This window comes from Chiloscyllium punctatum, chromosome 16 (genome assembly GCF_047496795.1).
Source record: "Chiloscyllium punctatum isolate Juve2018m chromosome 16, sChiPun1.3, whole genome shotgun sequence".
Lineage (NCBI taxonomy): Eukaryota > Metazoa > Chordata > Chondrichthyes > Orectolobiformes > Hemiscylliidae > Chiloscyllium > Chiloscyllium punctatum.
Window position 1 is genome coordinate 80065258 of NC_092754.1, and position 14855 is coordinate 80080112.

Genomic DNA, 14855 nt, shown 5'->3' on the forward strand with positions numbered 1-14855 from the left:
AGACTGAGCGTCCCCATCGGTGTGAGCGCGGAGTCTCCTGCGGGCTCTGCTGGTCACTAAAATGTGTCTGACGGTGAGAACATTGAGCAGCAGAATCAGGAGAAATGGGACACACGGGGTTAGAATGTGGTGGAGGAACTCGATTGTGACCCAGACACTGGAGGATTGAACAGCGACTGTTACCTCACAAAACCAGGGGCGGTTCATCAGCCGATACCGAGCCGTGAACATAAAATACCAGGAAATGTTCTTTAAACAGCTCAGTACAGTCACTGCTCCCAGAACCACAGCCGCCGTTTTCTCACTGCAATATTTACTTTTCAGGTTCTGGCAACAAATGGCCACAAACCGATCAAAGGTGAAAGTGACGGTGAACCAGACAGAGCAGTCAGTGGCTGCATAAAGCAGGACGGCGTGGATATTACACACGGGGACGGAGTCCCTCAGGAAATAAAACTGTTCCCCATAAACAATGGGAATGTGTCTCAGGATCAGGTCGAGGATAATGACCAGGAGATCCGCCGCTGCCATGGCCCCCAGGTAACGTCTGACACATTGAGACAATCCACAATCTTTATAAAGCAGGACGTAGATGGTCACTACGTTAACTGTGAGGAAGGAAAACAAACCCATTATCCATCAGCCTGGAGGCAAAGGGACCCGTTTGATCGGGGACCCAGTGAGATTTTCAAATTTGTCCCTGTATTCAGGGATTTATTAAAATAATTGGAGCTGGAATAACAAATGGGAAGGTCGGAATTACTGACAAAAATGTGACATAAATCACAAGAAACCCTCCCTCCCCAAACACACAGAGACACATCTATAAGGACAGATGGTTTCTAGAACATTCCCACATACTCGATCACTCGAGAGCAGACACAGGTCATTCCTTCCCAGTTCCTAATACGGAGGGTGTGAACGTTGCTGTCCTGAAGGATTCTCTCCCAGTTTCCTGAAGACAAACGGAGTTTGGGAATTCCTGTATTTTGGTCTAAATTGTGGTCGATCCTGTGTCGTGGAGAAATGGAAACGCAGGGAAAACGTATTCACCACTTTAACTGCCTGAGGGGCCTTCGGAACAGTGTCTCCTTCTCCCTGGAACGGGATCTCTTCCCTCGGGATCTTATCGTTTGTTCAATTCACTGACGTCCGGCCGTTCACAAACAATGCCAGGGACAGAACGTTCCGGGGAATGTCAGTTATAGAATGTCAGGGCCAGAACGTTCTGGGGAATGACAGTTATAGAATGTTGGGGACAGAACGTTCCGGGGAATGTCAGTTATAGAATGTCGGGGACAGAACGTTCTGGGGAATGTCAGTTATAGAATGTCAGGGACAGAACGTTCCGGAGAATGTCAGTTATAGAATGTCGGGGACAGAACGTTCCGGGGAATGTCAGTTATAGAATGTCAGGGACAGAACGTTCCGGGGAATGGCAGTTATAGAATGTCGGGGTCAGAACGTTCCGGGGAATGTCAGTTATAGAATGTTGAGGACAGGACGTTCCGGGGAATGACAGTTATAGAATGTTGGGGACAGAACGTTCCGGGGAATGTCAGTTATAGAATGTCAGGGACAGAACGTTCCGGGGAATGTCAGTTATAGAATGTCGGGGACAGAACGTTCCGGGGAATGTCAGTTATAGAATGTCAGGGACAGAACGTTCAAGGGAATGACAGTTATAGAATGTTGAGGACAGGACGTTGCGGGGAATGTCAGTTATAGAATGTCGGGGACAGAACGTTTCGGAGAATGACAGTTATAGAATGTTGAGGACAGGACGTTCCGGGGAACCCCTTGACCTGTCCATGACCTTTCCCCCCTCCCCACCCCACCAACACGATGTACTGTGCCTGGACACACTGTAACATTAATGGGGTGTGAGACGGAGCGTCCAATCACAGGAATGGGAACTAAAGGCATTGCCAGATCAGCTGAAATGGTTAGATATACCACATTCTCAATCCACCTCCCAGAACCAGCCCAGACACCATATACCCAGAGGAGATATCTGTTCACTGTGGAACACTGTACAGAACAAGCCAGTGTACTGCTCAATACAACCCAGCAATCTGGACAGATTCATCCATTACACTGGTCAATACAATCCAGCAATCTGTCCAGAGTGGAACACTGCGCAGACCACAGCAGTGCATTGATCTATAAACCCGGACTAGATATCTGTCCAGCACAGGGAGCTGTGTAGACCATAGCAGTGCATTGATCTATAAACCCGGACTAGATATCTGTCCGGGACGGGGAGCTGTGTAGACCATAGCAGTGCATTGATCTATAAACCCGGACTAGATATCTGTCCAGCACAGGGAGCTGTGTAGACCACAGCAGGGCACTAATGTGTGAACCTGAAACAAATATCCATCCAGCATAAGGAGCTGCACAGACCACATCATTGTATTATCTATAAACCTCAACCAGAATGAGTGACCAGCACAGGGAACTGTGCAGTGATCACCCGTGCATTGATCTGTAAACCAGGAGCAGTTACCATCCCAGTATGTAGGACTGTGTACACCACCCCAGTACATTGATCTGTATCCCAGGAGCAGTTACCCTCCCAGCATGTAGGACTGTGTACATCACCCCAGTGCATTGATCTGTAACCCAGGAGCAGTTACCCTCCCAGCATGTAGGACTGTGTACACCACCCCAGTACATTGATCTGTAACCCAGGAGCAGTTACCCTCCCAGCATGTAGGACTGTGTACATCACCCCAGTGCATTGATCTGTAACCCAGGAGCAGTTACCCTCCCAGCATGTAGGACTGTGTATCCCACCCCAGTGCATTGATCTCTAACCCAGGAGCAGTTACCCTCCAGCATGTAGGACTGTGTACACCACCCAGTGCATTGATCTGTAACCCAGGAGCAGTTACCCTCGCAGCATGTAGGACTGTGTACACCACCCCAGTACATTGATCTGTAACCCAGGAGCAGTTACCCTCCCAGTATGTAGGATTGTGTACCCCACCCCAGTGCATTGATCTGTAATTCAGGAGCAGTTACCCTCGCAGCATGTAGGACTGTGTACACCACCCCAGTACATTGATCTGTAACCCAGGAGCAGTTACCCTCCCAGTATGTAGGATTGTGTACCCCACCCCAGTACATTGATCTGTAATCCAGGAGCAGTTACCCTCCCAGTATGTAGGACTGTGTACACCACCCCAGTACATTGATCTGTAACCCAGGAACAGTTACCCTCCCAGCATGTAGGACTGTGTACACCACCCCAGTACATTGATCTGTAACCCAGGAACAGTTACCCTCCCAGCATGTAGGACTGTGTATCCCACCCCAGTACATTGATCTGTACCCCAGGAATAGTTACCCTCCCAGCATATAGGACTGTGTACCCCACCCCAGTGCATTGCTCAGTAATACTGTATTCGATCCCTGCCCAGTGTGGGGAAAGTTGCAGCCCATGCTGGAACTGACAGGATGTGCAGCTCCCACCCATTTACAGCTCCATGTCTCCATTGTGCCCTGACAAGGGGGTGCTGTGTGTGTGAACATCACTGCCAGAGAGACCAAGCGGGGGAATCAGTTTAAATATCATCACATGGGAGGGGTTTGGGGTATAGACAGTGAGAGGGAGATTGAGAGACAGTGTCATGGAAGGATGTGTTCCCAGGTTGCAGAATACTGAAAGCTGGACACTTCGATAACATCCTGAAACATGAGCCAGTCTTCCCAGGAAAAATGGGAAAATGGGATATTGGTGTGAGGTCAGATGATGGAGAGTTTTGGATGAGCATTTGTTCTCCAGCTTTGTAAATGGAGTCCTTCATGGCTGGAGGTACTCACCATCACCCAGATGCCCCTGGATATTCCGTGATCCCTGACACTGGGGCCATCTTTAAAAGGCCAATGGGCACATGGTTGAGCTTTCTCAGTTTGGACCTGCCCTGGACAGTTTACCCCGAGCCTGGCAAATAAGGGGCAATTACACCATGGTTTGTCAACAGGGGTACGGAGGTCCTGGTGGCTGGGCTAGTACAGAGGGGGACCATTCTCTTCCCAGAGGGGGACACACCACCAGACCCACCGAGCATGGTCTGAGCTCCCCACCCAGCTCAGTGCAGTATCTGGGGTCTGAAGAAATGTCCAGCAATACAGGACAAGCATCAATTACCTCCCCCACTCTGTCAGGATAAGGGTCACTGTATTCTCTCTGCTCCCTCACACTCACGGTATATCTGTTATAGCACCGACCCCCGAACAAGGCTCATGGTCCAACACTCTCACTGCCTCATGCTGCACCTTCTCTCTCTGTCTCTGTCTCTGTCTCTGTCTCTCTCTCTCTCTCTCCCCCCCTCCCTCCACTTCACCCCCACACTAATAACACTGCATGGAATCAACACTGTGGACTGACTCCCTCCAGACACCTCACTATGACCCCCTCCACACCGATACTCACACTAACAGTAGGACCACACCCACTCCCTCCCTCCCTCCCTCCCTCTCTTCCTCCCATTCCAGGAGAAACAGCCTGGAAAAGGACAGAAAGGGCCAAGCCGGGTGGTGGAGTGCCCGATATCCGTTCCCTCACCCCCCCCCCCCCCCGCCATGTGGGGAGGATCCTGGTACAAGCCGGAGAGGACCGGGACGTCTCGTGTGGAGATTCTGAAACATCCACGTCCCACCGACCGAGTAAGGAGCAATGTTCAGTGAAGGGCAATTCTCACTTTAAACCCACTGGCAGTTCTGTTTCCTCCCGGCACAACTTAGAAGCTGTGGCCCTGATGCCATCTCCCTTTTGTGTCGAGCTGGTACAAATGGTGGGCTCACATCACATCGTCACCACCACTTCCCAGGAAAGGAGCACCGAGACTGCCTCCTCCACCTCCCCCAATAAACATCTCAGATACTGAAACTATTCTTCAGTGAAAAAAGTCCCAGCCGATCCAGCCTCTCCTTATAGCTCACTCCCTCCTTTCCCAGCAACATCCAGGTTAATCTCTTCTCAATCCTCTCCAACTTAATAATATCAACGTCAGTAATATCAAAGAGAATAGTCAAGGTATTTTCTAAGGGTATGGGGAGTCCAAAACTAGAGGACATAGGCTTAAGGTGAGAGGGGAAATATTTAAAAGTGACCTAAGGGGCAGCTGTTTCACCCAGAGGGTGGTGTGCCTATGGAATGAGCGGGCAGGATGACCAGACTGGACACAGTATTTCAGAAGAGGTCTCACCAATGTCCTGTACAACCACAACATGACATCCCCACTCTGATACTCAAAGGTCTGACCAATGACGACAAGTGTGTTAAACACTTTCTTAACCACATTATCTATATGAGATGCAAATTTTAAAGAATTAAACCTGACGGCCTAGGTTTCTGTACTACAGCACTGCCAAAGGCTCTACTTTTAATTGTACAGGTCCTGCTGTTGTTTGATTTACCAAATCCAGTACCTCGCATTAATCCAAATTAAACTCCATCAGCCACCCCTCAGCCCAGTGAGTGATATTAATGTCACCGCCCCCTCCCCCTTCAATTTTAAAATGCCCATCCCTCTCCAGGAGGCCTGAACACTCGGGCCTTGATTATCACAAAGACCCTGAGCTTGGGTTGCCTTGTGTGGTTTGGGGGAGGAGGGACAGATTGCAGACACAGTCAGTGGGGAGGAGAGGCTGGACAGTAATCAGCGGCCAGGAAGAGGGGAGTCGCACATTAGAGTTGGGTAAGAGTGATCGATGTTTTGTGACCAGAAATTAAGCTCTTCCTTCGTCTCTGGTGTTCAGTAATAAATATCTAATTGAGACCCTTCATTGGGCATTACCTTCATTACCATTCTTATTTTTATTGAATCCCTGCAGTGTTGACACAGGCCCTTCGGCCCAACAAGTCCATACCAACCTTCCCAAACCATTTCCCTATATTTACCCCTGACTAATTCACCTAACCTAGAAATCCCTGAACACTACAGACAATTTAGCATGACCAATCCACCGAACCTACACAGTTTGTGGTAGGAAACTGGATCACCCATTATAAGTTCACGCAGACAAGGGGAGAATGTGTAAACTCCACACAGACAGTCACCCAAGGCTGGAATCAACCGCAAGTCCCTGGTGCTGTGAGGCAGTAGTGCTAACCACCGTAGTACCCTTTGGATGATCCCTAACCAGCATTCACTGGAATCTACTCACTGCCTAAAGCAAAGGGAATTCAGTGAAATCCAAACTCTCCCAGGATGAAATCCCATTGCTAGTAGCTTGTGTGAGTACAATATCTTCAGAAGCAGAATAACGTTTTGGACAATCTCACAATTTTTCCTTTGTCACACGTTTCAATAATATTTGGACAAAGTTCTTTCAAGTTAAAATTGCAGAGATTGTGTGTGTGTGTGTGTGTGTGTGTGTGTGTGTGTGTGTGTGTCAGCATTTTTAGAAAGGGAAATATTGATTATATAATTGCAATACCCAAACAGTTTGCCATTCATCTTTCCACCATAGTTTGAGTAACATTGCTTTGGATCATGAACATGTTGTTTTAGCAGATTAAAGAAACTAGTCTGACTTGTTCCTAAAACTGACACTGACCCAGTCTGAGACCGATATCATCGGCCATATCACCAACCTGGTCACATTTAACATTTGTTTTGAGCAGTGGAGGAGTGGGACTAGAAAAGGAAACAGTGACCCAAAAAGCTGGGGAACTATAGACCGGTGAGCCTGATGTCAGTGGTGGGTAAGTTGTTGGAGGGGATTCTGAGGGACACGACTTACATACATTTGGGAAGGCAAGGGCTGATCGGAGTAGACAACATAGCTTTCTGCATGGGAAAGCATTGATTTGGTTGAGATTTTGAAGAGGTGACAAAGAAGATTGATGAAGGCAGTTTGGTAGGCATTGTCTATATGGACTTCAGCAAGGTGTTCATTTAAAGAACAAAGACCAAAGAAAATTTACAGCCCAGGAACAGGTCCTTCTCCCTCCAAACCTGAACCAATCCAAATGTACTGTCTAAATCTGTCGGTCAATTCCTAATCATCTGTCTCCCTCTGCTCCCCACCTCCTCATGCATCTGTCCAGACGAATCTTAAATGAATCTACCGTGCCTGCTTCCACCACATCTGCTGGAAACGCATTCCAAACGCCTACCAGCCTCGACGTGAAGTACTGACCAGGTGTATTCCCCTTAAACATTCCACCTCTCACTTTGAAAGTATGACATCTCGTTATTGAATCCTTCAACCTGGGAAAAAGCTTGTCTCTATCCATACTGTCTGTACACATTGTGATTTTGCAAACCTCAACCAGGACCCCCTCAACCTCCTTTTTTGTAGTGAAAATAAACCGAACCGACTCAGCCTCTCTTCATAGCTAGTATTTCATTCCGATTGGTAGACAGATTAGTAAGTTTCAGTCACATGGGATACAGAGGAAGCTCGTCACAATTGGCTTGAAGGAAGACGGATATTTTTCAGACTGGAGGCTTGTGAGCAGCAGTGTGCTGTAAGAATCAGTACTGAGTTCACTGTATTTCATCAATTATGTAAAGGATTTGGATGTGAATATTTGGGCCATTGTTAGTAAGTTTACAGATGACATCAGAAAGGTGGTGTAGTAGATTATCTCAGAGTACAACAAGACCGCAATTAGATGGGACAAAAGGGGCAAGGAGTGACAGATGAAGTTTAATTTAGAGAAATACGAGGTTTTTGTATTGTGTGAAAGCAAATCAAGGCAGAAATTATACACTTAATGATAAGGTCCTGGGGCGTGTTGTGAAACAAAGAGACCGAGCGATGCAGGTATTTTGTTCCTTGAAAGTGGAGTCGCAGGTAGACAGAGTGGTGCAGAACACATTTGGCACATTTGCCTTAATCAGTCAGAGCATTGAGTATAGGAGTTGTGGTGGTATGTTACATCTGTACAGGACGTTGGTGAGGCCACTTTCAGAATACTGCGTACAACTCGGTTTTCTGCAGAAATGATTTACACAAATGTCCCAGGAGTGGAGGTTTGAGCTTTAGGGAGAGGTTGATTAGGTTGAGGTGTTTCCCCCTGGAGTGTCAGAGGCTGAGGGGTGACATTATAGAGGTTTATAAAACCATCAGGGGCATGGATATTCTGAACAGCCACGTTCTGCTCCCCAGGATAGGGGGTGTCCAGAACAAGAGGGCAGAGGTTGAAGGGGAGAGGGCGAATGATTTACAAGGGACCTGAAGGTAAATATTTCACACAGCGAGTGGTGCGTACATAGAAAGTGCTGTCAGAGGAAGTGCTGAAGGCGGTTACAGTCGCACATTTAAAAGTATCTGAGAGGAGGAATATTGGCCAAATGCTGGCAAATGGGACTGGATCAGATTTGATATCTGATTGGAGGGAACGGATTGGACTAATGGATGACTCTCTGATTCTACAAGAGAGATGACAAAAAATTCTGAAAGGACTTGTCAAGTCAGAATTCTCTTCACTGGAAGTTTATTTTGTCTCTATGCTCATATTGATTGAATGCTGCGTTGGGTAAATATTTGACAGAGAAGTGAATCATGCATAATGGGACACAGACAGGAAAGTGGGGCTGAGACCCCAACCTGATCAGCCACAATCTTAGTCCCTGGTAGAGAACGCTCAAAGTATCTAATGACCCACTCCTGCTCCTCAGTGTCATGTTCCTGTGTTCCATTCAGCCCCTCATACCTGCTAGACAGGAGCAGTTGGAGGCTACTTACTCCTATAACCTGGTGCACAGAAACACAGGAGACTATTCGGCCCTTCAAGACTGTCCCACATTGTTTGAGGTGATTTGGGAAATGTAATTGGGAAGCCCAGGCTGGGTATGAAAGAGGCCCCTCATCTCTCTTTGCAGAGGTCCTCCTCTCTGCAACTTGTGATTCATTTGTTGGTCATGTTGTAGACCCAGATTCACTGTGATTACAGCCCACATACCTCACCAAGCAATGGCTCACAAAATCCTCTGGTCTCCCTGACTGCAACATTCAATAACAGAACTTTCATGAAAATAACACCCACTAACTTTCAAATAATAGAATGGGAGAACATCAGAAACAGGGGCAGGTCGTTCACTCCCCAAGGCTGCCTTACCCTTCACTAAGATCATGGCTGATCTGTTCTTGGTCTCAAATCCTTTTTCATACCCAATTATTCATAGCACTCACTTCCTTGACAGGTCAATATCTATCTACCTCCTCTTCAAATACTTTCAGTCATCTTGCTCCCCAACACTCTTGAGAAGAGAAATCCACTCATTCAATCCTACCTGTTTGAAGAAAACAGTTGCTGCTCCTATATCATGGCTTATTGATGTGAACAAAAGAGGTTGACTCAAGGGTTCAGGTAAAAATGACTGGCCCCGATATCAAGGCAGTGATTAACTTCTGTTGACACCAAGGAGCTGGACTTAATGGGAATCAGAGTAAACTCTCCAGTGTTTGGTGTCAAACATGGCACAAAGTAAGATGTTCATCATCTCAGTTCTGGGTCACCTCTGTCGGAGATCGTTAGGTCAGCTTCCTTTTCTCAAAGATATTCAGCTGCTTCATCAATGTCTCCCCGACCCACCCTCCCCACCATAAGATCAGAAGTGGGGATGGTCGATGAAGATTCCACAATGTTTGGAACATTTTTTCCCCCCTCAGCTCCTGAACTGGTCTGTGTCCATTGCAGCAAGACCCTGACTCCATTGAGACTTGTGCTGTTAAAGTGTCAGTAACATTCATGTAACAGTACATTGCCACAGTAAAACAAGAGTTCATTCACCATCTAACTCTGGTTTCACAGGAATATGAGGAAGCCATTCAGCCCATTTACACTATTGGAGAAGAACAGTGACAGCCCATTCAGCGCCTTCAGCCTATTACTCAGGAAGAGAAGGAGTCTAGTGTGATGGACCACACCAGAGCCCCCCGAAAATATTTGAAGGCAGTAGCCGCGATTCTAATGTTTTCTTATTTTAAAGGAATTGTAAAGTTTCTGTTCCAGATGCAATGTGATTGGTCAAACTACTCGGTGGTAAGCAAAACACCATTTACTTAAACACAAAAGATGACACAAAACCAAAGAAAGAGGAATTTAGAATAATGTAATTACATTGGACAGCTTAACAGAATAATAGATCTAGGAGCTATTACTAATGAACTATTCTAACATAGGAAACTCCCATAAACACAGCCCTTGGCAAAAAGAAATATTCAGATACAGAATGCCACAAACATTTCTCCAATCCAAGAATTAAAAACAGCAGCAAGAGAAAATTCAGAGAGAGTATCAGCTAGGAGACATTCCTTAAAGCTTCCAACTTTGTGGAGACCCCAATAGTTTCTGATGTTACTGAGAAACCAAAACCCAGTGATCCTCATCTGTGAGAGCTGGCCACACCCATTCAGACTTGATGGCCTCCCTCACTGTTACTCAAGTGGTCTTAACTAGCCAGCTTGGTAACAATCGTTCAATCTCTCTCTTAAAAAAAACAGGACAAAATGACCCCTTAAAGCTGCAGCATTGTCACACTTGTCAGCACATCGAGCTGTCAAACAGGAACCCAGTCAGGCCCTTGGCCCTGTCCAATTGGACGAGGAAGTAGCCAGTCAGTCCCTTGAGCCACTTACACAGGAACAGAAGGATGCCATTTCCACCTCAATGCGCTTACACGGGGGCAGAATTAGGTAATTTATGCTGATTCCTGATGAATGTCTTATGCCCGAAACGTCGATTCTCCTGGTTCTCGGACGCTGCCTGTCCTGCTGTGCTTTTCCAGCAATCCACTATCTACTCTGATCTCCAGCATCGGCAGTCCTCACTGTCTCCTAATTGATGCTCTAACATGATGAACAATTGGAGCAGAGGCTGCACAGGGCGATTGCTCCACGGTGTTCCTCTTGGCTCCGTGGCTTATGATACACACGTGGGACTTTAACGTGGTTTTCTCGAGGTGAGCAGGGAAGCCATATGTCTTGTGTAAAGTCTCAAGAAGGCACCTTCCATCTCCAAGAAGACAGCCTGGTGTTCTCTATGTAGGGCAGAAGTGGGTGGGAATGGCTACCTGTTTCAAATAGAAGATATTGTGGCTGCTGTTGGGGATTGTGAGCAACCTGACGTTCAGTACAGGGTTCACACGCCGACTGCACAATAACATGGGGAGAGTTAATTTAGGCATATAAACTGTTAGGAAAGTCACGTTAGACTGATGAATGGATGCTCTAAGTTCAAATAATGGTGATCTTGTTCATGTTGATCTTGTCTAGTGCACGTCCTGTTCAGTGTAACCTGTATGCCTTACCCTGTCCAAGTCTATTTCCACCCTATGATCTGTCTGGCCATGCTTCCTATGATCTTCCTCCACTGCTCATAAATAAAGTTTTTCCCTGTATTGAGATACACGTGACAATAAATCAAACCATCAATCCTGGGTAAAGTATAGAATTTCTCTCCCTGTCAATGTCTTTTTTGGAAATAAGTGATCGCTACCACTCCTCGTGTTTCAGCATCACCATTTCCTCGTCTCTCACAGTACTACAGATTAAACACTCAGCTCCTTCACTTTATTCACATGATACCATCACTGGTTTATGTGGTAAGGAGATCATTCCTTACAAAAGTGATCAAATCTGTACAGAGTGCCCCGAGTTCTCTCTCAGCAAAGCTCTACAACAGCAGGAAGATGGCTTTACTTATGTACTCGAATCATCTTACAATGAAGGACAGCATACCATTGACTGCACCCATTACTTTCACAGGGTTTGATTCGGAGCAGTCAGCATGAACTTGTGAGTGGGAGATCATGCTTCCCAAATTTCTGAGAGTCCTTTGGTGAAGTGACCAAGAAGGTTGACGAGGGAAGAGCGGTAAACGTAGTCTGTAATGATTTCAGTAAGTCCTTTGATAAGGTTTCACATGGCAGGCTGCTCTGGAAGGTTCCATCACGTGGAATGTTGGGGGATTTGGCCAATTAGATACACAGTTGGCTTGATGGTAGGATGCAGCGGGTTTAGTGGAAGGATGCTTGTCAGACTGGAGGCTGGGCCCATAGCTGTTTGTTATCTATGATTGGGTTGAGAATGTACAAGGTATGATTAGTAAGTTCGCAGATGACACTAAAATAAGTGGGATTGTGATTCGTGAGGAAGATTATCACAAATTGCAGCAGACCCTTAATCAAGTGGGCAAGTGGGCCGAGAAATGGCAAATGGAATTTAAAATAGAAGTGTGAGGTCTTGCATTTTGGAATCTCAAATCAAGGTAGGAGTTCCATGGTGCATGGGAGAGCCTTATGGGGTGTAGTGGGCAGAGAGACCTTGGCGTTCAGGTGCACGGTTCTCTGAGAGTGGAGTCACAGGTCGACAGGGCAGTGAAAAGGGCATTTGCGACACTGGCCTTCATCAGGCAGGACATTGAGTATAGAAGTTGGGAATTTATGTTTCAGTTACACAGGACTTTGGTAAGGCTGCACTTGGAGTATTCAGTTTTGTCACCTTTGTTATGGGGAGGATGTTATGAAATTAGAAAGCGTGCAGAAGAAATTTACAAGGACATTGCCAGGACCCATTGGTCTGAGTTATAGGGCGAGGTTGGGCAAGTAGGTCCTTTTCTTTAGAGTGGAAGAGACTGAGGAGGGTCCTTATAGAGCTGTATAAGATCATGAGGGATATGGATAGGGTGAATACTCTCAGTCTTTTCCAAGGTTTAGAAAATCGAGGACGAGAGGGGATCAGTTTAAGGTTAAAGGGGAAGGAATAAAAGGGAACCTGAGGGGCCACTTCTTTACACAGAGGGCTAGTACGTGGATGAGCTGCCAGCAGATGTGGTTGAGGGGGGTACATTAACAACATTTCAAGAGCATTTGGATAAATATGTGGATCGGAAAGGACTGGCAGGATATGGGCCAACTGCAGGGAATTGGGGTTAGCGTGGATGGACATTTACAAAGTGGTGTCAAACCCCTCTGTTAATTAAAACCAAACATCCAGAAAAGCTCGCCTCACCTTGTTAAACTGTTAAGATATGAGTGACACAGATCTCCTACATTCCACTATTTAAACAAAAATTAACAAGTTAATTTCTTAACTTTAAAAGTGAACACTAAACAACAACTATTCACAAATACAAGCCCCTCTTGTCTGAGCTAATTACTATCTGACTCAGACTCTGTAAAAATATGCTGTTCCAACAACCCAATCACAACCCAAACCCATGCAACATCACAATCTCAAGACCACACATTCTCTATCTTCCCCGCTGTGTTCACTCTTTCAGCTGCTGATCTCCTGGGTCATTTTTTTACGCAAGTAGGTTTGACATGAACATGTATCTTTGCTAGAGAGTGTTAGAAATGGCCAGTTAGCACTCCTGCTCTACAGCAGTTACTCTGCTGTAGGATGGCAGTGGCTCTCCCTCTAGTGTTCAAAATGCTGGGTATATATACTCCCCACGATACAATAATTCTCATAATTCGATTGCTTTCCAGGTGTCCAAACAATAATATTCACATTCTGTTGGCTTCTGGTATCCTGAGCGTTATTTAAACTCTTTGGTTGTCTTTGAATTGTTGTCAAAACAGCAACCAAAACTCAGGTTTCCATTTCCCAGCTCAGTGTTACATGTGGAACATTTTGAACTTTAGCTTGCATCTCTGGCTGTACTTCCTATTCAGCAAAACCCGCTCTGTCTTAAAATGACCGGACATGCTTTCGGCTTCATAACATCTCCCCACTTCAAAAACAAAACATGAAATGGCAGAATGAAAAGATGGCTTCATTTCTTTTCCTCTAATTCTTAATACCATTATTATGAATTACAAAAGTATTGATCTCAGCTATACCATATATATTAATTCTGCACACATATATATAACACTGCAATAAGTCAAATTTTATCTAAACGTATTCCATAAAATCGGGGTTAACGCATCTGCTATCACATTTTAGGACCCACAACATGTACATTTTGTAAGGTTAAAGTCGGTAAGATTAGACTCAAATGAAATAGTCTCATATTCTGGTCTTTAAATATTCCAAAAAATGCGAGAGGTATGTCGTTCTCCACAACCATCTCTGACAATTCCTTTGTCATACAAACATAAAAATATTGTCAGTCCAGTGCTAAACTTAATCATTCTTTTTCAATAATGGAGATGTTGCATTTTTTTTCTGGTGGATATTGAATTTTTTCGACAAGTAGCCAATTGGTCATTCAATTCCATCATCCTCTTTCTGTATCAATACATCTCCGACCACGATACCCCGAGCATCAAACTCAATTTTCAAAGGGTTTCAGAATATTTGGTGCAGCTAAAACTGGTGCGGTGATTAATCCTGCTTTAAAATCCTCAAATGCCTCCTGGCATTGTTCTGTCCACCATAATTCTGTGTTCATCTTTAGTAAATCCATCAGTGGTGCCAATACGCTGCTGAAGTTTGGAACAAACTTCCGATAGAATCCACGCAGTTCGAAAAATCGAAGCACCTCTTTCTTCGAGGATGGTCGTGGAAATTTCTCCAAGCCCTTCGTCTTTGTGTTCCATGGGGTCAAGCTTCCATGTCCAATGTAATGTCCCAAGAACTTCCCCTCTGCCTTCGCGAATTCTGTTTTCTTTAAGTTTATTACCAAGTTTGCTTCTTGTAATCGTTCAACATGCTTTGCCAACTGTAACATGTGAGCTTTCAAACACTTGCTAAAGGTCACTACATCATACAGATAAGCTGCATAATTTGTTCATCTGGCCACAACTCTGTTCCTGAGTCTTAAATGTATCTGGAGCATTATTCATTCACGTGACGAACTCTAACTTTTTTTGTCATCTCTGCTATCTTTACCAGATAGTTGAACTGACTCAACACTTTTTTCATTTGAAAGGGGGCAC

At 45.5% G+C, this 14855-nt stretch overlaps 1 long non-coding RNA gene across 1 annotated transcript; it reads left to right on the top strand.

The window, feature by feature from the left end:
* Positions 1-450: 450 nt before the first annotated feature.
* LOC140486876 (uncharacterized) lies at positions 451-11419 on the top strand. Its single transcript, XR_011962659.1, has 2 exons — positions 451-540; positions 9779-11419. It is a non-coding gene; the product is annotated as an uncharacterized lncRNA (long non-coding RNA).
* Positions 11420-14855: the final 3436 nt, after the last annotated feature.